Source organism: Alligator sinensis, unplaced genomic scaffold, assembly GCF_000455745.1.
Source record: "Alligator sinensis unplaced genomic scaffold, ASM45574v1 scaffold952_1, whole genome shotgun sequence".
Lineage (NCBI taxonomy): Eukaryota > Metazoa > Chordata > Crocodylia > Alligatoridae > Alligator > Alligator sinensis.
In genome coordinates, this window is record NW_005841999.1 from 2,618,037 (window position 1) to 2,642,632 (window position 24,596).

At 35.4% G+C, this 24,596-nt stretch overlaps 1 protein-coding gene across 6 annotated transcripts in view; it reads left to right on the plus strand.

Annotated features, from left to right (window-relative positions):
* Positions 1–658: 658 nt before the first annotated feature.
* ADGRL2 (adhesion G protein-coupled receptor L2) overlaps positions 659–24,596 on the plus strand; it is a 203,627-nt gene continuing 179,689 nt past the window's right edge. For 3 of the 6 annotated variants that reach the window (XM_006021619.3, XM_006021620.3, XM_006021621.3), the window contains exon 1: positions 662–878. The gene's annotated coding sequence lies outside the window, so the exon portion shown is untranslated. Of the gene's footprint in view, positions 879–24,596 lie in introns of all 6 variants that reach the window. The other 3 variants (XR_003093571.1, XM_025201631.1, XM_025201637.1) reach the window with 3 other exon arrangements.

The following is a 24,596-nucleotide window of genomic DNA, read 5'->3' on the forward strand; positions in this document are numbered from 1 at the left end:
CGGGCCGGCGGCGCAGGTGACCGCGAGATGCAGCCGGCGGCGGGGCGCGGGGGTGGGGGGGACCTCGGCCTGTGTAACTTTGCGTCCGAGCTGCGCTCTGCCGGGCCCGCCGGGGTGAGGGGCTCCTGCCAGGCGCCCCCTGAAAGGGGCCGGGCTGAGCAGCTCCTCCGAGGGGGCCCGGACGGCTGGAAGTCGCAGCAGGAGCCATATGGTTCCCGTTAGCACAGCAAAGCAGCCCTTTCTCTCCTCGGTCTCTGCTTTGCTCCGGCATTCTTTCCTGCGCACGGACCCGCTCCGCTGCCGGGCCCGCCGGGGTGAGGGGCTCCTGCCAGGCGCCCCCTGAAAGGGGCCGGGCTGAGCAGCTCCTCCGAGGGGGCCCGGACGGCTGGAAGTCGCAGCAGGAGCCATATGGTTCCCGTTAGCACAGCAAAGCAGCCCTTTCTCTCCTCGGTCTCTGCTTTGCTCCGGCATTCTTTCCTGCGCACGGACCCGCTCCGCCTCGCTCGCTCGCTCGCCCTCCCTCCTCCTCCTCCTCCCTCCTCGCCGGGCTCCGAGTAGTGCCTTGACGTGGTTAGTTCATTCATTTGCCTGCGTGTGTGTGTGTGTGTGTGTGTATGTGTGTGTGTGGGTGCGCGGAACAGGCCCCGCCAAGTCTGATCTCTGCCGAACTCCAGTTGCACAACGAGGAAAGTTGCATCCGCTTAGTAAATAATTACCTGTTGCAGATTGATTATAACAACTCCTCCTCCGGCCTCCCGAAGAGCCAGATCAACCAGCTCTTAGCCAGAGACATGCAGAATGCTCCCCAGTTGTGGAATAAGGAGGGCTTTTGATTTGTACTTGTAGAAAGCTGGGGCCATCTGGAGACGGGAAACAAAGTAAGTGCAGCAGGGAGGGGGGTGGGGGGGCACCTCGACTGTTTGGGGCTCAGGAATCACTGTCGTCTTGGGAGCCTGCCTCGGAGAGAGTGGGGTTTGGAGGCGGTTTGGCAGGAAGGACGTGGGTATCTGCTGGGGTTCAGGTGTGTCTTTCTTGCATAGAAATGTCCTGGTGCACGATGGAATTCAGCAGAACAAATGTGCCGTTGTTTGGTTTCTTCAGACACTTTGATTCCCTCCTTTTGTTACTTGCCACTAAAAGAGGTGCCATTTCACATCATTCTGCACAAATTGTTTGAATTAATGCAAGTGTGAATTCTTACCGTTTGAAGGGGGCGATTAGCATATCAAAGGTTTCTTAGCTCCAGCTCAATTGAGAAAACTTCAGCTTCTCTTCCATTTGCTTCCAAGCAGAGGCCCAAAGGGCAGTGGGAATTGTAAAGGGGTAAAATGGGGAGGTGGATTTGGGTTATGTTTCTGAACTTTTACTGTTTTGTAATTATGTGAGTGAAAAACATTGTCTGTTTGCTGCAGAGCCCTTGCAAGCGGTCAGACAATTATTTTCTATTGATTAATGGTTTGTTCCAAGAAAAAGTGTGACCTTTTATGACAGCCACTGTTGCATAGCTTCTGGTGTCCCCTGTCTGTTAGTGGGATTTAGAAAGCCTTTTCTACTGGACTCATGCTTTGGGTATGGCCTACACATTATTGCATTAGGGGGTCTGAATAGGAAAGAACTCCTAATTACCTCAGAAAACAAATGAAATCTTGAAATGAAAAACCTTTAAAATCCAAACCTTTGAAGCAAACATACTTTTGTCCCTAGACAAGGATAAAAGAAAACATTTCATATAGAATTTCCACCCCCCACACACATTCATTGCTCCACTCATATGTTTCAGTTTAATTTATATTCTGAGTAATGTGGGATATAAAAACTTGATGTGATCTGATTTAATGGGATATGTTTGGATTATTAAAAAACAAAGTTATGTTGCTGTTAATATTTGTGCTGTAATACATATGCTTAAAATAGCAAGGACAGGCTGTGCCGGTCTTGTAGTAGAATATTTATCATCCAAGTTGGTTTACATGACTGTCATATTTACACAATTTTTGATTCATTGGATACTGTTGTTTTCCTGTGTTTGCAAAGAGATATGACTTGGTCTACCCTTTCATTATCTTTAAAAATCAATATTCATAATATGGCAAACCAAGGGCCAAGCAAAATGCAGTTATCCTTCAATAAGTTGGGCGCTTTTCCAGAGAGTAGATGGTTCTGGGGGAATGTATTCTGTTCTCTTATCTTTAGCAAAAAATAACTTGCCATCTCCCAAATCTCTTAGCTAAATAAAATATCTAGTTTACATTAAAAAAAAATGAATTTCAGTGTTTCATAGGTACATTGGTTCTTTACATCAGTTAGTTTTCTCTTTGGTTTGTTGATCAAGAACTATTACTTTTATTTTAATAAAGAAACTGAACTTCATGGTAAAACAATCTCAACACAAACTGTAGTTCATTTAATAATTTATTTAGACCATTCATATCCCCAAACAAAGAACATCTCAGTATTTAGTAGACAGAAGAGTTTAGAGGTCCTACAATTGTGTTACTACTTTGAAGTAATTTTCAGCAGTTTATTTACCTAATGCCTTCAGCTGTCTAAAGCAGTATCTTGTGGTGGTATAAAAGGAACATATTGATGTAATTGCCATTATCACACTTAAGTTGCTGTTAACTAGTCTGCTTTGAATGCAGAGTGCTATAAAGAAAGTATTATTCTTTGGAGCTATTAGGGATAATCTAAAAATTGTCTTTGAAAAGGTTGCACTTCAGTTTATATGATGGCAACCCCAAATTTAATGAATCTCTAACGGTATAAAATGCCGTGGAAAGAAGATTTTCAACATTCAGATGACAAAATTGGACCACTTAGAGAAGAAATTAATGTACTGCAGCAGCACTTCAGCTGCCATTTTCAATCACTGTGGGTTACTATGTGTTGGCAAGAGAAAAGGAACCTAGACATTCAGATAGCTTTGGGAGCTGCCAGTTGGGGAAATCAGGATATTGAATCATGTGGGGTAGAACAAACCAATTACTTCAGGTTTTGACTTGAGAATTTCCAGTAAACGTTTTTTTCTGGCTTTTGGTTCCCCTGCTCATTAATAAGCCAACATCAAAGCAAGCAACCAAACTTCCAAATGTTACAAGAAACTAATGCAAAGATACAGATCTCACATGTAGTCTTGCAGATCTTAATTTAAGACAAGCAGTTGGAGTTTTTATTGCAGCAATTTTCACAATCAGCAGAGACATTAACACCAGGCTTCTGGGTGTTTCCTTCCTTAAAATGAGCAAGAGGAGAGCTTTAAAAACTAAAGTTTGCTTAGTAGTTAGTCCTTATTTGATCACTTCAGAAGCTTTCCCCATGTTTTATTTATTTCATTGCTTTTAATGCTTTAAATAAGTAGAAGGGGTACTCAGAAGGAATTTTTAGATTGGTAAGAAAATAATGAAAGTAAAAGAATCAAGGTGGCACAGTTTTAAAAGTTTATGTAGGTTTTTAAAAAATATTGTTAATAATACAGATACTAACATTTGATTTTGTTTCTAAACAAGTCTTCTATTAACATGAATTTTTGACTGTGGTTTAGGCATGCAGTTGGTCCAATGAAAGGTGTACCCCACAAAAATCCTTGCCTTATACATATTTTCAAGACCATCGCGGTTACATCACTCCAACCATGGCTGTTTTTTTTTAATTAAATAATTTCAGACAAAGGAATATTTAGTAGTAGGAACTGATTAATGTATTATAAATTGACAGGTTTCAATCTTTTTAGTTAAATATTTTAGAAAGATAATGCCATATTTGGGCGAACGTTGCAAATAAAACTTTAAAAAACATTTTTTATTTTATGAAGTCTAACATAAGTTGGCAATTCTAACAGTGCATATCCAATATAGGTGCAGTACAGGGATATTTACATAATATTCTGTTTAGGGGAAAAAACAGAATTAGAAACAGATCATCATGGTATTTTGGCAAGCTTGACCTGAAAAGCTTATTGGATACTTGTATAATTATTTGTTAGTCATTGCTCCTATTACTTCCATTGAGTCTGTTCACTTTAGTTTAGAAAACAATATTGTTGATGTTTCATAAAACATATCTTGCTGAACTTAGTGTATTTCCTAATAAAGACACTTTTACCAATAAACACTAAAGATATTTTTATATTAAAAATGCAATATATTTTTCATGAGCTGTGGTATTTCCATTGGGAAGTATGCGGGTGACGGATGGTACAAGAACCTGAAGTAGCAATTAATGATTTTACCAGGTGAAGTGCAAAAGAAGAAGTTAAACTGTCTGGCGTAAAATTGAAATCATATTCATGCATAGGTAGACAAGTAGTCAGTTATAAAGCAACATGCTTTAGAGCAAACAGTCCAATTATAATCAGTCACATAACATGTTAAAGAGTTGTTTTTTAGATATTTTTGGAAGACTGATATTGATTAAATTTATGATGTGAAAAAGTCTGGGATTGCAAGATATACAGCTTCTCAAGTATTTATGCATAGCTTTTAACCTTAAAGCTAATGTCCTGTCCCATTCCCCCCCCCCCCCATCCTTCCATTTGTAATAACTGTCTTTGAATTGTAACTGGATGTCAGAATAACTAGTGGGTGTGTGTGGAGGGGGAACCGTTTTAAGACATTTTTTACTACTCTTAATAGCGATGTTCATATTTAAATAGTTTTGAAAGATAGATATATTTGCGTTCCAGCAAGATTTAAAGTAAGAGTAGTAGGGTAACGATAGTGTTGTGCATTAGAAAACATCACACATGGGAAAGAAATGTTTTTTTTTTCTTCGGTGAACATGCTACTTTCAATTTAAGCATCTTCACTAAAAAGATTAGTTCAAAATTGTCCCTCTTAAAGCCCTGTTCAATAACCATATTTTCTTAACATGCATACATTTTCATCCATCAGTGTATGAAATTTACAGGTTTCTAAAATTTGGGTTTGAGGTGTGTGTACTGCTTATTACTAGTGAGTTAAGTTATAAAAATGATGCATCTTAATGGCTATTAAAACCACAACACTCTTAAGATACAACTGATAATTTTAAACCAGTAATTGATTCTTAAAGAAAAGGGTCCTTGATCAGATTCTGAATTATAGCATTGCCCAGGTAATGACTCATTTTATTAAATTGAGTACTTTTATGAGACTTGGAAGGAATATATAATTTGCATATGTTATGATTTCTTTCGTTTTTGACTTTCATTGGGTATTATTGCTACTATTGAATTGACGCTAGCCTGTTATTTGCCAAAAATTATTTTGAAAAGCATAATAATCAAAACCATTGCATACTGACTGAAACAAACACAATGCTTAACACCTGCAGGTAAAGTGCAGCCTACAGCAAAATGCTATTGATTGCTTTTGTGGCACAAAGCAAGCTTAAATACAATTTGTTTAATTACAACAAAAAAAGTAGTTTTATGAAGTAATATATTTCATCTTTCTAGAAGATTTTATGTGTTGTGTGCTGGTAAGTAAAATCCCATCACAGTTGTATAAATTTGTTCAATTACCAGAGTAGCTAAGAGAAAAAAAAATCAATTTACACTGCAAAGCACCAGAAATGAGATTACCTTGGTTAGTAGGAACTTGCCACCAGTGTCTAAATTGGTTAATATTATCAAAAGTTTGCATATTTCTTGTACAGTGGGAAGAATATTGACTGTTCTGCACATGATCTGTTATTTGGTTATTTCTTTGAATGGTGTATTCATTTCTATTTTTATTCCTACAATAGCAGTTATGGATAAGTCAAAAGATCTAACAATAACTTTATAAAATAGATTAAATTAATACTATTTGCTAAAGAAATCATATTTTCTTTAGATAAGTGATCAAAACTATTTTTTTCCACTGTCTAGCTTGTTGTACTTGTAACGGACAAATGTAAATACCATGGCAGATATTTCAGACTGAATGGCAAGAGATAAAATGTAATTACTTTTCAGAGTGGCCCTGGTTGTGTCCTTTTTCTCATCTGTATTGTATTACCCAAAACCCCCTCCCTTTACTCATCTTCTCAGAATAAAATAGCCGCTGGTACTTTTTAGTACACAAATATTTTTCTCAATATTTAGTGACTCAAGTATTTATCTTTAGCCTTTTCATGTAAGCTATATAATTTGAATTTTTGTACCTGCAATTCTAGTGGAAGCCAGGCTACCTTGTGCTTAACTGAACTCCTGCTGGACTATGCTTCTGCATTTTTCCTGATCAAATCACAACTTGCTTTGTTCAGTCACCAAACTAACTTTGCTACAAGGGCAGGCAAAACAAGTTACAATGAGTCAACCATCTGGCAGTCACAAAGTCAGCTCACTGGAACTTGTGAAAGAAACTAGTTGAAAAGAGAGGAGAAATGTCACTTTAAATAGAGATGTTTAAAACAGACTTCTGCTTAAGGGTAATATTTAGGTCTGTTTTAGCTGGATGTAATGTCTCCCTCTACAGAGCACAGCATTAATCACCGTCTGACAAGGGAACGTGCTAAAGAAAATGGGGCCTCTCTTGGTCTTGTCATTGATTTTTCTAATCTGTGAGGAGTACATTACAAACATTAACATTCACACAAAGGGATTAAGTCTCAATAGCTGTATTTCAGGGCTAAAAGCATCTACTTTCAAAGAAATCCGTTGAAAACCCAGAAGACTTCAGGGGCCCCTTATGTAGATGATGGTTTAAAATATTCTATTTTAAATAATGTAGCTGTGAATTTTTTCTTGTCCTAGGGATTCTTATCTATGTACCATTTTATCATGTCAACATGGCAGAACCTAAGTCCATCTCTGCTCTGTTCGCTGACTCATAAGTTGTTCCAAAAAAAATGTTCTTTTTATTTTAACTGCATTTTTAAACAGGTGTAGCACCGACACATCTTTCCTTTGCCGATGTGGTGGTATGCGAAGGAAAGACATAATGCAAGGTGATTTTTATATCAAATGCTGTCTGATTCTTCTTAAGGTATATTTAAATTTTATATATTACTTAATATTATATAATTAACTCCAATGCTTAGTTAAAATACAAGGAGGGGTAGTAGTTTTTCTTAAGAGATTTGCATTTGGCTATCACAAGGACTAGTTTTTAAATCTTGACTTCAGATGCTGTACAAGGCATACTGTTTTGTTACTGGATTCAGGCATTATATCATCTGTAGTAAAGATGGGAAATGAACAAAGCTATTCCGTTGTTTGTTCTTGGTTTTGTTTTAAAGGAAAGCAGTACAGGATAACTAAACACCCAGTTTCTGTACAATCTGTAGAGATTTTTGAGTATAAAATTAGATCTTTGCATACATGTTTTTCAGCTCCTCTAGTATCAGTAATATGGTGTCAGAGCAAATTTACTTTTTGTAATCTGTGCTACCTATTTGGTTGCTTTTAGACATGATAACATCCTCAGGCTTTCATTTAGCCAGGTCTCCTCCTTTCTTTGAGCTGTACTTTGTGTCCTCTGTTAGTATTTTCATATCAATCAACACCTCAAACTGATTATTGCTCTGAATCCAGATGACAGAATAATCTAACACCCATTACTGTCAAAAATTGTTCCTGGCAGCTGGGGAGGGGACAATTGACCTTGTTTTAGATTCTAATTCTTGCTTTGTTGTTGATGGAGCCTCGTGTGCATTGCAGTGGTCTTACTCTTGAAATTAGTGCTGCGGTGTTGAGGGGGAGATGGTATACTGTAAGAGGGACTTTAACATTTTATCTTTTTTACCAGTCTTTTACAATATTTGCTTGGCATCAAAAGGTAATGCATTATGGTATACCATGTCGTTAGTCTGTCTACCATTTTGAGCATCATTTCCATATCAGTTCTGTAGCAGTGATCAGTATCAATTCTGAATAAAGAGAATTTTTAAAAAAAATGCAAGAAATAGTTTTGTTGATTTGCAGTTTTTTTTGGCAAATAAATGGCTTCAGTTTGTGTGTGAGAACATGGTTGTACTGATTTGACTCAGATGTTGTCTTACTCATTTTACCATCTTATCAGTTAGAGCCAAACTTTTTTTTTCCTGTTTGAACTGATTGAATAGAAAGCTGAGTTCAGAACATAAGGGATGACATGGCTCTTAGGTCTGAAAAAATAAAATGGCTCCTAAAATACCGCTTCACAGGTATTTTGTATGGTAGGTTTTACATTTAAGCATTGCAAGATTGAAGATATTGGTTTGTAGATGTGATTTGGTCCATTTTAACTAAATTGCTCGTTGTCTGGTAAGGGTGCTTCTTCTCATGTATACCAAAGTAAATCTGAAGCAAATGGTCTTGTTTTGAAATCAGTGAGTCTACAACGGTGTAAAATTGATGGGAGAGGAGAAGCTGGTCCTAATGTTCTGGTGCATTAGTAGCCAGCCGTGTTCAACTGAGAAAAGTGAAGAGTTGGGAATGGCTTAGTGAGGGAAGATGGGAGAGTGACAAGACAAAACTATTTGAGAGAGAAACAAAATGTCCTTTCTCCTTGCCCTTTCCCATGAACAGTAATCTCATACAGTCATTGACAAGATCATCTCTTCAAGTAGTTACTTTTTCCCCACTTTGCCCTACTAGGTCAGTCTTACCCATTTCAGGAGTTACATGATAGTACCTGGTAATTGCAAGCTGTGGATCTAGCTAATGACTTGCAGGAGAAAAGAGCTCAGCACCTGCCAGCCATTGTCCACAAATGAATTCCCCAAATTTGCCTTATAGTTATCTTGTGTAAATGTTATACACTTACTAGAATATCATTTAAATGTGGTGTTTTAAAAAAATAATATTGTCTATAGTTTTTTAATACAACCTGATATTGAAACCATTGCAGGTTATATTTTTAGTAGAAAGACAAATCCCTTTAGGACCAAATCTTTCAGTTTTTAATAACCCTTTAATAGTCCTCCTGCAGGAGTAAGGCAAGTAGGATTTGACACTTGAAAGAAAGATTCAGTCACTCACTACAGAAAATAAATGAACATTACTGCCACCCTTATTTTCCCAGTTTTTTGAGACCTGAGGACTGGAGGCCAGGCAGGATTTTGTCTTCTAACCATTAATGGTTTTGTATAATGAAGCCCTAAGCCATTCTTGTTGAAGTGATTTTTATCAAGAAAGTTCATGCTTTGTACATTACGAAGAACAAACTAAAGATTTTTCAAGAGGAAGAAGATGCCTGTTGGAAGTCGAGCAGTCTAGTCTGCCTGCAACTGAATGAAAACTGGATATGAAAAATGTACATTTTATCCAAACGGCTGTAAACTTAAATTTTTAACAGTAGCTACTCTGCCATATTTGTGTTAAGCTTAATTGATTATAAACTGCAGGGGAAATATAACCCAAGGTGGTATAGGGGCTTATCTTCAATAGTAAATAGAGACACAGTGCTGCGGTCTGTTTGTTTTTAGGTTAGGGAAATGTATCGGATAGGGTGGATGTGTTGTTTTGTTTTGGGTGCTCTAATATTTCAGGTTGGCTCCCTGTAAGCAGGCCAATGTTTTTTCTTCCCCTGAAAGAATTTAGATGACTTCAAAAAGGATGCCTGTGTATCTTCATATGTAAAAGGTTAAAGCACCATGCTACATTTTTTTTGAAGGACAGGAATAGGTGCAAGGAGCCAGTAACAATTTTAAGGGTGTTGTTTGCAGTACTCTGCTTCAGAAAAGGCTATTTGGGGGGAATTTATTTAAAATGATGACCAGTTGTGTCTCTCTTTTTTGGTGCTGGCTATTACTAGCATTTTTCACATATTTTTGCTAGCTCTACTTATTACCTGCAGAGGGAGCTTGTATATGAGATAATCAGAGTAATCAAGACATTGAGGGCTGAAATGTTTCCAGTAAATACAATTTCATTTCATTGAGTACTCTCTGTTACATTGAGGCAATACAGAAAAATGGTTGTAAGAAAGCTTGCTCAAGGGATTTTCCGTGACTAAACAATGAGAAAAATTTAGAAAGTCAAGCAACTAGCCTTTGCACTAAAATTATTTCATATAGAAAGCCTGTTTATTTTCTTTATTTAAAACAAATATTGCAGGAAATGTATTTCTTCCATGGTGTGTATACAGTCGGGCATTTTTGTTCTATACATAGTGGTCCCAAACAACACTGGGAAGTGGAACACAATGAATCCATTAGTTGCATAAACTATCTCCTCTCTTCATACAAATATCCTATGGGCATTAGGTAGATAATATAGTTATGTAAGGACTTCAGAAACTTTGTATGCAGTGTACAGTGTGCTAAACAGAAAGGAATAGTTAAATACTTAAGATGTTTGTGTTAATGATAATGAGCTCTACATTGTGGATGTAAGGTTAACTCTTAAATTTTACAAAAAAAATAAGGATTAATGAATTTATCAGTTTTACCTGCATTTAATTGACAAATAAGTGATTGGAATGTAAACAAGACAGCTAGCAGTAGTGTCCAGCATTAAGCTTTTTAGAAAATTGCTGACTGAAAAAATCAGTGAAACAGGAAATATTTGCATTAAGCTTACTTTTAAAATATGACTGTTTCAAGAAGCAGAATACTTGCATTTGAAACTTGTTTGTTTGATTTTTAAATCTAGCAGAATGAACAGAATAATTCTGAAGTCTGCACTAACAAATTTGCTTTATAAGTTTGTGGGTGATGAAACTATTTGATCCTGCAAAAAGTTAAGACCTTTCTAGTGTAGAAAATAATTTATTTTTAATCTAGTGTAGCTTGCTGAGCAAGAAACATAATAGATGGTTTTAAAATAAATCCTGTGTTATTTAGTTCTGAAAATGGTGGCAGCTTTTTTCATTTAAAATATTTTAGTAAGTTTGCAAGCTATTTTCAATGATAGTCTTATGCAGTAAAGCATTATGCATAGTTGCATGTTTCATAAAACAGAAACAGCACTCAATAACATGTTCATTTGTAATAAATTCTCCAGGAAAATTGGTTTGAGAGTGCATTTCTATTAGTTTATTACAGAGCCGTAAACTTAACATATACGTGCAACAGAAAGTAGTCTCATAGTCACATTTTGAGTTATTATTTTAAACACCCAGGAAGGGTTTACCATGTCTACAGCAGCACCATCTCTGTGCCGATTTATTATTTATACTGGCTAATCCTTGCTAATGTGAAAAGTCAGCTTGTTATTGTAACACCAAATGGCCCTCTAAGTAGGGAAACAGTTAAGTAGATCTCCTGTAATAGGTTGTTGTCTAATAAAGAGATTTATGGTATTGGCAAGGGCTATTGTATAGGTATTACCCTCTCACAGCATGATCATGTATTATCTTAACAACTTAGTGCCACATTTATGTTGAGCATTTTCATAACAGGGTAAGAATATTAGCCACAGCAATTACACTCCAATAGGATTATAATGGTAAGGCTTACAGAAAATATATAAATGCTGTCTTTTATAAAGATTTTGACAGGTACCGGGGGTGGCAAAGTTGCATTCTTATTTGTTTATGAAAATACTATTGTATAAACTGATGATGAAGAGGAAGAGGTTTCTTAAATTAATCTTACTGAGGAATAATAGGGAGGTGATGAACATAATCTTTTCTTGCACAGTGTTTTTTTTTTCCCTGTGAGGTAAGGATTGCTCAGAATTTCAGCCTAGTGAAGATTGTGCTATAAAATGCAATAAAAATCAGGAAGTGTGGGAATAATGCTGGTTGTGGGAGTAACATAGATTGGATTAAGTTCTACTCCTGGAGTTTTACATTTTTGAAGGTAGGACAATGTTTCTAAATGATATATCAGAAGTTCTTTTTTATAAATCATACTTGCAGAAAAGAGTATTACTTTGTTTTAGCTTTAGTATGAAAAAGACCCCCTCTATACTTACGTTTTGTTAGGGTACGTCTGTGTGATGGCGAGTTAGTTATTTAGCTAGCACCCACCAGTTTTTCCAACTCGTTACAGGGTTAGATTGAATATTGAAATGCAACAACCATTACATGTTTAGTTTGGCTTTTATTTATTTATTGTAACTGGCTATAGAAGTTATTTAAAAGAATAACAAAAATAAAAGACCATAATCTATAGCATTTATATTATTTCTCCATACATGGATTTCTAGATTTCAAAACAAAAAAACCTAAAACCGCTATACTCTTCTTCATAGAAAGAATAAGAGTAGGGAAACATTATCACACTTTTGAGAGGAAGCTATATGCCACACTTCATTCCATTTAATAAATTAATTATGTTATATTAAGACACTTCACATATTTTGTTCAGTCATTCCCCTGAAGTCCTCTACTATATTACCTGCATAAGAATAGAGAATTCAAAATACTATAAATATAAATTTTACGTTGAGAGTTTGAAATGTAAGTTAATGATAATAGAGCAAAGACTTTAAGCATAGAAAGACCTCTATTTTCCTGAAACATATTTTAAGGAAGTAATTAGATCTTTCTACATTAAGGAAGGGTATGCATGGCTATTTTCATTGCTGAAAAGCCTTCCAACATTATATGTGTATATATTTGTGCATGAACACAGATGTTGTTGTTAAATGTGTAAGTGAACGAAATGAAATATTTGGCATTGGTTGTTGAGCTAGATAATTGTCAATATTTATATATTTTTTGAACTTCACAATTCATATTTCTGTCAAACGATTACAGCTAAGTAGTGGAAAAATTATATGCAGGTTTCGACAAGATTTTCCTCCTTTTTTAGCATACACACGTGTAAACACACATGGTAGGAAATAATTAATGTGCAGTTCCCACTGTAGCTTAAACATTGACATTCTTAGCGGATTATCACTTTTGTATCAAAGGGGGGTTAAAATTAATTATTGGAAGGATTCAAAGCTCAATTTTGTGTAAAAATTGTTTTGTCATTTGTGAGCTACATATATTGTCAGTAATTCCCATATCTCTTCTATTTATAACTTGAGCCAAAAGATCAAACAGCTATGTTTTCTTGGACCTTTATTATATAAAATGGGAATTAATACCTGAGAAATAACATTCGCTTTTGAAGACACCTCAGTAAGTGTTTATGTTGACCTTTGAAACACAATAGTAATTTTATTTTAAGTAAAAAATAAAAAAAATACAAAAATACAAAAGGACAAATGGTATCTTCTGAACTGTGTAGTGCTCCCATTGTTTTAAGAGGGAGAGCAACTGTTTGCATTGTTGAGGACTGTATTTGGGCTATATGTATTTAACCAGAATGAAATGAAAAAGAAAAGCTTGTTTAAAATTTAAAACCTAAAATAAGTAGCGAGGGGAAAATATCAAGAGCCAGCTTAAAAAAAAAGTCATTTTTTTAACATAAAGATTGCATAGAAGTGTAAGATTTGAAAGGAAAGGCATCAGGAAGTAATAGGTTGAGTGTATTAACCTGTTCATTATTCACATACATAATTACAGTAAATAGAACTTTCTAGGGAATTCAGTAAGGTAATGATAGGTATGGTAAATTAAAATGTTTAGATGCATTTGGGTCTTAATTGAATGCTGTCATTCTTACATTTTTTGTTTAGACATTTTCAAAATATTTGCACATAAATGTCAAACAAAGAGAAGATGCAAAGCTTTTTATTTTTGTTTTATTTATTTTTTGCACAAATCTTAAACTGAATTTAATGGCATTCTAATTATTTATAGCACAAAAATAAATAAAATCATTTTATTAGCAGTGTGCATAAAAATGAGGCTGTGCTGGCAGGTTATCTTTAACTGACTTTGGATGACGTTTGTGTGTAGTGAAGCGATTTAGGTTTTGAATTTCTGGGTTTTTCTTTGAGTCTTCAGAAGAGCAGAGTAGTTGTAACTAATAAAACTTTTGTATTCAGCAATCAGAATGTAAGTAATCAGCTGCTATTAGCTTATAAGAGAGAAATCTGCAGCAGAGAGTACATGAAAGCAGTAGAGCCTTTGAAATACACCTAAGAATGAAATTCTTCATTCTAACTGTCATCTGCACAAAATTCAAGTACTTCTACACATCAAGGTATTTTGTTAACATCTTTTGTAACATACTGCTTCTGGTGATAGTCATATTTACGTCACGTAAGCAAAGTAGTGATTATAAACGTTATAAATTACATGGTGAGATATAATCTGTAAATAATACAACAATTTATACAAAAATCAATGTGGTTTTTGTACTGTGCTTGATCAATAATCAACAGTAAATTGTGGCTATATTTGGAATATATTTTTTATCTGAATGCTTTTTGCCTGGCTTTGATTTGGGTTGCCTTCTGTTTGCTTGCCAAAATGCTGTAAAACTCCTATTCTTATAGCATTTACCTCACTAGATATGTATAAAAAATCAGTATCTACATCTGAAGGATTTTTTTCCCCCAAATAAGTGTTCATTTGAAAAAAAAGTTGCGTGTTCTACTGATACTAAAAGTAACTAATAAATCAAAATTTACAGTAAGCTGACTACGAGATACTATGAGAATACACTCATTTAAGTTTGTGTAGAAATTATTTTTTCACTATTTAACAGTTAATTTGGAAAAATTAAGAAAATGACATTTGTTACTTCATTAATTTTTTACTACAGTGAAGTTATTTGTAAGAGCTTCTCCTGACCAGTTTCACTGACTTACAGCTATTTGCCTGCTTATAACGTGTCTATTTAAAAAAAAATAAGCCTTTTCCTGGATTATTACCATTTTTCATGTCTGTCTTGATTTTGAAAAAAGGAATACATTTTTACATACCACATACCTACTTAGCTCATACATAGCTGAGAAATTTTCAGGTATGTAAATTTATGATTCTAGTCTAATAATTAAAAAAAAAAAAAAAAAGAGAGCAACTGTTCAAGTGCATTGTTTGGGAGATATTGTCTTCAGAAACACCCAACTCATTTTGCAGATATGTCCGATAACGCTGGAGTTTAGTTGTGATTCTTAAGTACTGAAAAGGTTTCAACCAACTGTCTGACACTTGAAGAGGTCGTTTTACTACTTGGATTATGAACTCGGTTCAGTGATATTTCATTCTGGGCACCGGCAAGTCAAATTTTTTTTTTTCTTTCTTGTTTTGCCTATATCAGAACACTTATTTTCTAATCCCGGTTTATGATTTAGAACTCTAAAGAGAGAGAGTTAAATATTAGACAATGTCTCAATATATTCAACATTGTGTACGTCACTTATCTGCTAGAAAGGCTTGATTCCTTCAATGGTGCGAATTTTAATTCGCGGCCAGATTCTTTCAGTTGTTTTATGATAAAAACAAAGGTATAAGTACTCCTATTCTAGCTAATCATCAAGAACCAGAGGTAATCCAATCCATCATAAAGAAAAAAAATTGTGTGATGGTCACTATGAATCATTATGAGAAAACACTAGACTCTTAAGAGTGAACCGTCTCCAAATGAAGACGTTTGGTTTTGATGTTGGTTCTTTTTCTGTTGTTCACAGTCAAAAGTCAAAATCTCCATTTTAATGAAGACATTTCAAAGAACAGACAGGTTGAGAGAGACATTGTATTTTTCTACATGCTCTTTCCTTTTAAGCATAGAACCCTTAGGCTATAAAATTAAAGAGTATTTTAGCTTTTATCTTTGATTTCTGTCTATCCAAGAAAATAAAGTGTTAACATTCAGAAATGGGTTTTAAATTACTGTAGTCCTCTGCTTTTTTACCCTTTCCTTCCTCCTCCCCCTTAGCTATCTGTTTTTGTTAATATTTTTCTTATACCTCTAAAAATTCTAGCATTTGGGAGTGAGTGAAAGTAACTTAACACAGGACGATTATGCTAGAGATGTGCCTTAATTAAATAAAAAACGTTATAATGTCTGAATGTAAACTAAATTCATTATGGAATTAAGGATTTACAAACAATAAATGCTTTATCCTGCACTTTCAAGAAAATTGTGGTTTACCACCTCTAACCCTGCAGTGATCTTTGACTACAAATTGGCCAGATTCCAACGTATAGGGATGTTTCAGAGAGGACATGTATAGACACAGGGAGCTGGAGACCTTTTTGTACTACTACATTTACGCTAATCACTAAACCCAGTTGTACAACTGGTATTCGGGGAATAGTAAATGTATAGAGCAGGGGTTCTTGAACTGTGGTACATATACTTCTGGAGGTACGTATCTCTGGGGATACACATGGGATAAATTTGTGTAATGGTGGATTTAATTTTCATTATGATTGGCAGTTAAGGGGTTAAAATATAAAATGTGTGGTGGCAGGGGTACACAGGCAGCTGATAAATCTGGAAGGGGGTACACAATAAGAAAAGGTTCGGAAACCTCTGATATATAGGGTATTACGTAACTTCTTTCTGGTTTCTTTTTTTATTTTTTGGGGGGGTATATTTTGTTGTGTTTATTTTGTAACAAGTGAGCTTTTTGGATATTAGTTAACATGAGTAGTAAATGCCAGAAAGAAAACATGGGAGCTAAAACTATAAAAACCAAAAAAGTGACATTTAAATAAAATCTCACACCTGAGGGCTACCTGGAATGGGCTTCTCAGCCTGCCACTTTATTGTCCTTTTTGTGAAAACTTATAGGTGTACCTAAGATTCCTGACTGTCACAGGATTCCTGACTTGATTGCTCCTGACTGTCACAAGTTGTTGCTAAGAAGCAGTAACATCTGATGCTAGTGGAAATCATTTTGGGTGTGCCAGATGCCAAATAAATAGGATTTGGCCCTCCTAAACTGTCTGTCTTCTTATCGTCTTTCTCCTAGGTAGTAGGGTTGAGTAAGGAACTCCTAAGTCACAAGCTGCAGTATGTATCAATATTATTACTTCAGTGGATATCCTATTTGTATACAAATGACTATACAACTAACTGCTGCTCCCTGAGCAATACCAGAATCCCTGATTTTTAGATTTTTTTTTTCAGGGAACAAGAAAAGACTTAAACTCAGCTCTGTTACTCAAAAACGTCATATTTGCAAACGTTCTTGAAGGTTCTTGTAAAATTTTAATTGTTTTGCAGTGTTTGCTACATTCTTAAAAATTAATCATCTTGTTGAATAGTGTTTCCCAATCAACTTGAATTATTGATGCCTTGGTCCTTCATAGAAGGACAGTAGTACTTTTCTTCCCCATACAGTGGCATATTCTACCCCATTTTAATGAGCTACATCCCAGTATAACTAAAAAATATAATGATAAAATTTTAATAATTGTGGCTTATTTAATGGAGCTCAAAATGCAAGTATGTGGCAAATATACTTTGTGCCAAAACTAGGCCTTAGGAAATCAGTGCTTTATGAAAATTAAAGTACTTAAGGTACATGCTGATTAGATGTTGGAGGGGACTGGATCCTATTGCCAGAACTGTCACTGGTCGTTGCAAGACAAATACATTCTTAGAAAAGAAATGTAGTGTTTAACATTGTATTTACATTGTTGAAAAGATCGGTTTATCTACATTGTTTTGGAATATGTTTTTATTCCTGGCTTTCATATTGTGGTTGAACTAAATACTTTCAAAACAGAATGAACAGAATGAAATACATTGATGGATTATGCATGAGTTCCTACTCATAAATGACTGGTTTTAATAATGTAATGTAATATGATATAACATAACACTTTTTTATTTGAAACTCTCACAGAAGTTTGCATAGATGGGCATATGTTATTAACCCAGTTTTACAGGTAATGAAACTGAATCACAAGGAGAATAAGTGGTTTTCCCAGCTTCGCAGTAACTTAGTGCCAGTATGAGGAAGAGGACCCAGGTCTCACAGCTCAAATCCCATTTAACTAGACAATATGGACACTTTTTGTAGTTGTAGATAACAGTATTGCAGGAAAGCTTGACTATAATCCTTCTGATTTCATTTTCACAATATTGTGTTCTTGGACTAGTAGTGTATTAGAGTTATTGTGGTTCACATCTTGGTTGTTGAAAACTAATACTATATTTATTTTAAACTGTATTTGACATATACTGTATTCATCTCATGCTATATATTTGTATTTGTAGAAAATCTGGGACATTGTTTTTTGTGGGGGGGGTTGGTGAAAAGGCATCAGTTTGTTTCTTGACTAAAGGTTAACTTACTAAAATAGAACAGAGGCAGCTTTCGAGTGTATGTTGGCACATGGTAATGTCACAAGTGGTGTAGTGAAAGCTGACATAAAAAACTAGGCAAATTCCCTTAGATGGTAGACTTAAGACTTGTCAGACACATAATAGGCTTTGAAAATTCCTTTATTTTTACTGACCCTCACCAACTCCTTCCCCCAACCCCTAAAAAAGACAAATCCCTCTCACCTCTTTCAGTAATCTGTTAAAAACAAATTAGACATTTGTTATGATCAAATTGTTACAATCTCTGTTGCACGTTTGGATTGGATTTTGGAAAATAAATTGCTTGGAAAGTGAGCAGGAGTGTTGAAGCACTGTGGTGAACTTTAATGTATTTTTGGCTCTGTAAAACCATCAGTCGCTTATAATTCATGTTTCTTTTCGTAATGTTTCCAAATAAGTTTGTAAAGTAGGCATACATGTATACGTGCATCTCATCCTAGCATCTTTTAATACTTACAGAGCTACTCAAATACAATTTAGCTCATGAATTATCTTGCATGTCTCTTGCTGTTTTAGACAATTCTCAAAGTAATCTGCAATTTCTGATGTGGTATGATCACTGTTTAAAAGTAAATATTTACAGTCACTGCAGTTTGTATTTGGTTTAGGAGAAGTGGTAACTGGCATGTTTGGCTCCAGAGTGGTAATTGTTGGTAAACTCCGACAGCAGTGCATTTGAGTAGTTTCTGCCTGTAGACTCTTTTGCTGTCTCTCCTCATCTGTGTCCTTCCCTTCCTTGTACTATTCAGCATTTCCTCTATTCCCTGTTGACTTGCGTTCCTGAGCCATCAGTCTTCACCTGTTCCCTTTGTCACAGCCGTATTTTGCACAGACTCCTGGACAGCTTCTCCACTCCTGGTGCCCTCCTTCCATTGCACAGATCTTTGACAGAGGCTTGCTCTTTCTTCTGTCTCTCCCCCAGGCCATCCTACTTCCATCTGCTTTCTTTCCTTTCACGTGCTACCCAGGAGTTTTCCAGCTTCTGCTTTTGTACTGTCAGAGTGAAGGAGTGTCTTCTTCTAGCTTTCCATGTTTCTTTAGCTGCTTTTGTTGCCCCTACAATACGCTTCACATTTTTGGTGAGTAATTACTAGAGCTTTTGGATGAGCTTGATTATTTTATTTTGCATCTGATTTGTAAACTATTATAAAGGTGCCCAGAAGATTGAACGTGGTTACTGTTGCATTTTACTGGTATAAATTAAAAGAATAAGTATTTAACACATGGAAAATATGTGTGCGCGTGTGTGAGAGAGAAAGCTGCAGACAGAGCAAGAGGCGCTGGGGTAGAGAGAGAGAGTTTATAAAGCAGGACAAGGTGGGGTGGAAATGTAGATATCCAAAGATTTGGATTAACTACAGAGTTTTAAAATTGGTAAATGAGAAACTTCCCTGAGTTCTAAGCTTTTTCCGTACTTGCCAACCTCATACTTTTTTGCAAGGCAAGAACGGTTTCTCATCAATCTAATTTTCGCCCATTAACCTGTCATCTGCTCTGTCACCCTGATAGCAAGGTAACTAAACGCTTAAACCTCGATTTGAAAAAAATATATAAATGGTTGTATTTTAAAGAGAAGAATCTTTTGGTAACACAATCTCAATTTTCAACCTGACCTGCTGTTGTCTTCCATTCAGTGTCTTTGCCATGCGGCAGATGTTAAAATTTGATTAAGACCTCATTGTACTCTTTGCTGCCATAACAGAAGACTCCCATAAATTGCATTATATGAAACTGAATAATACAGGTTGATTTAAAGTATTAATAAAATCTAAGTTTGTACATTTCTTGCAAGGGGATTCAAGATTTTAATTTAGTGAAATGCCAGAACAGTTTTTTGTGTTCAGTTTGTGTTATGTGAGAATTCCATCTTACTAAATTAGGGCAGACGTATATATTACACCGTTTACAAACTCTAATGATTAAAATCTGTTAAATTTCATATTTAATATTCAGATGTCTTTGTGCAAAGGAGCCACTTAGATTTATTGTCAGTGTTGTTTGATTCCTGTATTAAAGTTGATTAAATTTCAAATGCTAATCTGAGCAACTGTGGAAGGTTGTGATCTGGATTTGAAAATAACCACCAGGCTACTGCAAAGAGAGTAAATCTTTAATAATAAGTAAGGCTAGCATATGACAAAGTGAGCATATGCTATGAGAGATCAGCGTGCTCTGGATACAGATTGGGGCAGAATGCCAAAAGTTAAGTGACTCAAGCATCTGAGATGTGCGAGTACTTCTCAGTGTACCTCATCATCTGCTATTTGTCTTTAAAAAAAAATAATAAAGAGTCTGTAATTTTATATCACTTCAAATTTTTCATTGTATATATCCAATAACCTAGTTATTCATAATTTAACATTAATAAAATAATTTTTAAAAATGGATATTTAAACTAATTAGAAAAATCTTTGGAGACTTTAAGTCACCATGGATCCTAATCTCCCCATCCTACTGGAAGCCACCACCCTGCAAGTCATTCCTATCTTCAAAGTTCACATAGGAAATTACAGGAATAGAAACCAAAAGAAACCATCAGCTTGAGGGGAAAAAAGTGCTAAATTTACTTGTACCCTGGCTGCATGCCTTAAAGTTTATTCCCCTGTCTTTCCTCTCCCTTCCCCCATTGATTTCCCCCTCCCCCCGCACCTGTTGCCCCTTGGTAGCTGTGTGAACTACAAAGCCTGATATGGCAAACAGGTTCTGACCTGTTTAGTGTTTGTCAAATAGTAGCAAAACCTAGAACCTTTTGTGATGTTATTATTTTAGTTTTCTTTTTTACAACCATTTTACAATTTACCTTTATAAAATTCTTCCTCTCATAAATAAATCTTGTCATGTATTTTGCAAACAACATTTGTTAAAATTAAGCGCAATATTCAAGGTCAGGCAGGAATAAGGAATGCAAAAGTCTGAAGGGATTAATACCTTGTAAAAATAAAATTAATCTAAATAAATGGCATGTTGGCTCACCTCCCTCATAATTCTTATATCTAGAGATCTAGATGCAAATTTAATTTTGATTCAAAGAAATAAATTTGTCCATCTCAGCTCATTTTATCCACATTAGGAAACCATTGCATGATTGGCAGCCTCCATTATTTAGCTGTCCAGAACAGAAACTGCTGGGGTTAAGTTGCATTGGCAGGACTGAGTATAGAAGTGTGTGCAGTATTTGCCAGCTATGTTCTTGGCTCAAACCAATGTGTATGTCTCAATAGAGAAGAACTAAGATTTGTGAAATTCTTCCTTTTAAAACATATATAAAAATCCTAATTAAAATGTTATTTTTAGAATTGTGATTTTTCCAAAGAAGACTGTTATCTGACAGGAAAAAAAATGGAAGCAGTAAATGAATGCAGATCAATAGCAAGATATGCTAGAGAAATTAACCCTTGGAAAGTAATTGGTAGCTTCAGCTTCTGAAAAGTATTTAGCATGTAGATTTTTATAAAGTACTTTTAAAAAAAAATACTTTGCAGGAGTATATGCAGTTTATTTTTTCAAGCAGTTTGACAGCTGCCCTGCAATAAAAAGGGCAATTTCAGATGGTATGTAATTTTGAAGTTGTTAGTTACCGTTGTTTTAATATACCTCATTGTTGTCATAAATTAAAGTCACCCATCGAACAATAAAGGTATAATTTATACCAAACCAGACTAGAAGCTTTTTTAGAAGACTAATAATTCAGTAGAGACTGCTTTTATACATATTGGTATATAAAATGCTTATTAATGTTAGCAGATGTTGCACTTTAATCCCCTAGAATGGTTGTTTGCGACCAGCAGGAGATTTATTAAGCTTGAGTTGTGTGAAATTGTGTGTGCATAAGCTGCTGTTTAGATTGTAAAAATGCCATTGAAAACTGCTAAAAAGTTCTAACTGTAATTGTCAGAGAGGTATTAGCTGTTCTAAAAGAAGTATATGTGTACTGTTGGTCCTTGTGTTGTAACCTCTTTATCATTTATCTTCTTGTATTAATGTCACTAAATTATTAATTCATGAACGGGGTTGGATAGGGTGAAGGCACTATTTAAATGTGTGGCAAATGTATCCTTATCGCTGGAGACATGAAAAGAGTCATTTTGTGTTATCTGTAAAATGGAAAGGACATTTTAAAATTTCATTTACAGTAATCCACTTCACTTCCAGTAAAATACCTAGATTATTACTACCATAATATAATGCTCTTATTAAAATTGTGTAACCTCCACTACTCTTTTCACTTGCAACTAATGTTGATAGATATATTCAGACTTCTTTTGTTCTTAAAAGGGGCACATTTATCACTTCTGAATTACATTGTTGACTATTAAGTATTTGCAAATAATATTTTCACAAGTAGACAATATGTATTTTAAAATGGTAACATATTACTTGTCTCTCAGTTCCAGGCCTTGAAGCTTTAGCCTTTTACATAGCTGAGAAGTTAGACCACAAAAAGCTTGGATAGAAAAAAATGGATTTCAAAGTCAGTGCGGTCATGTCCAGGCATAATTACCATAAATCAAAATATTTAAACTCTAAATATATTGGTGACATTAGGGATTACTTTATTAACAGCTGCATCAGGTTTTGGAAGATGTGTTAAACTGAGGCTGGAGTATTTCCTGAATTGTATCTGTTGTAAGCAGAGATAAATTAATATTCTAAGAATTCAAATCTACTTCTGTGTAGATTTCCAGAAAAGGTTTTAGAGAACACATTCAGATGTAGTAGTTTTAGCAACTCCGATGTTTGAGATTTATTTTACCGTGCCACCTTATCAAATAACTCGTTTTACAGTGGTCTCTCTCATGTTTGTCTCAAATCCTCATTGTATGTGCTATGGCATTAGTCAAACTTTTGTGGTCCATAGTGTTGGCACTTAGTAGGAAATATTGGCACTTCATTTCCCTCCCCCTCTGAAGCGCTTAAATCTTTTAAAAATATTTGATTCTAGTACCCTTGCCAGAGGGGGAGAGCTTATAGCACATAAAATGTAAGGGAGAACAAAAGTGTAAATTGAAATTATTCTACCTCATAGTGTATCAACTGCTTTAGTTGATGTTTCTATTGAAAATCCTATTTTGGTTACTCTCAACTTTACACAAAGTGCATGTTTGCCAGGCTGATAACTTTCCAAAAATTATTTAGAAGGAAAAAATGAACATAAGTAGTTCTCGCTCAAACTGAGACTTACACCTGAAGAAGTATCTGGGAATAAAAGTTTGAAATTAGACATAGGAATAGCCTTTGCTGAAAAGAGGAGTTTTGGGTATTCCCAGTAGGGCATTTTTCCTTTGACTAAGTTATCACCTACTGACGTCAGACTGTGGTTCTAAAGGGTCCATTTAATCCCTGCGCAGAGTGCCAGTACCAGACTAATGCATCATTGACATCTTACTTCCTTATACAGCTAAGCAAAGTCATTCTTTGCACGCCTACATGACTAATTATGTTGCGCACATGCACAAAAAAACTTAGATCCAGTCCTGCAGTAAGATGTGTACAGGCAACCCATGCAATTGCATGTAGATCATTACAGCAGTTAATATGGGAGTGGTATGACTTATTGCAGCACCAGACTCTTAATGAGAAACAGACCTGTCACAACTCATTGTATATTGTATGAGAAGAGCATACATGATAACATATAAAATGTTCTCAGTCTCATAATTAGAAATTGTAGTGATGTATATGGACAAGGAACAGGGTTTAGGCTGTACGTGCAACTTTTAGCAGTGTCTTTTCCTGGCTTACCATTAATATTTAGTTAGTGTGGATGGATTGTTTTTACCAACCGGGAAAGGAAAAAAGAAAATGGACTGACTATGAAACAAAGGTGAATTGAGAAAAAAAAATGGAAAAAGAGCATGTGTGTGTCTTGGGTTTTTCTTTTAGTTAGCTTAATTGTTTGTAAACTTTAAACCTTCTAACATGCAACACAGCAGCGGCATGAACTGGAATACCTGGAAGATTCGCTTTCTGGCAGTGAGTGACAGGAGGCATTACTTCCTCTTGCTAATATCCAGAGTGGAGCCCCTGAAGGGTTCTTTAGGTTCAGAGCAGCCTTATAACCACAAGTCTGCTCTGTGGAATCTCTTGCTTACTCTGACGGTAATTTAAACATCCCATGCTATTGATTGTTTCTTTTAAAGGCAAGGCATTTGTCCTGACTAACATTTTTCTCCTCTCTCGTTCTTTCTTATTACTGTTAGCGATAGTAATAGCATCATGGCTTCTGAGTGTATGCAGGATGCTGGTGAGTGTACAACAGCTTTCATGTTTGTCTGCCAAGAGGTGTTCCACTACCTTTTATATAATTAAATGACTTGTAAACTGTTTGGAGAAGATAATTTTATGGAAAGCTCTCTAAAAGTTTAGTTTCTTTAGTTTGGTTGATTAATCTGTGGTCCTTTGGAGCACTCGGGTACTGCAAGCATAGTAAGAAAGTGAGGATTTTTGGTCATAGTAATATTAATGGTGCTTTTAAAAGAAAGCTTATGGAAGAAAGGGGGTGCTTGAAAAAAAAATAGATGCTGAAGGGCTGCATGTTTCAAAGTATAATTAAAAACACTTAATATAAAAATGGTCTCCTG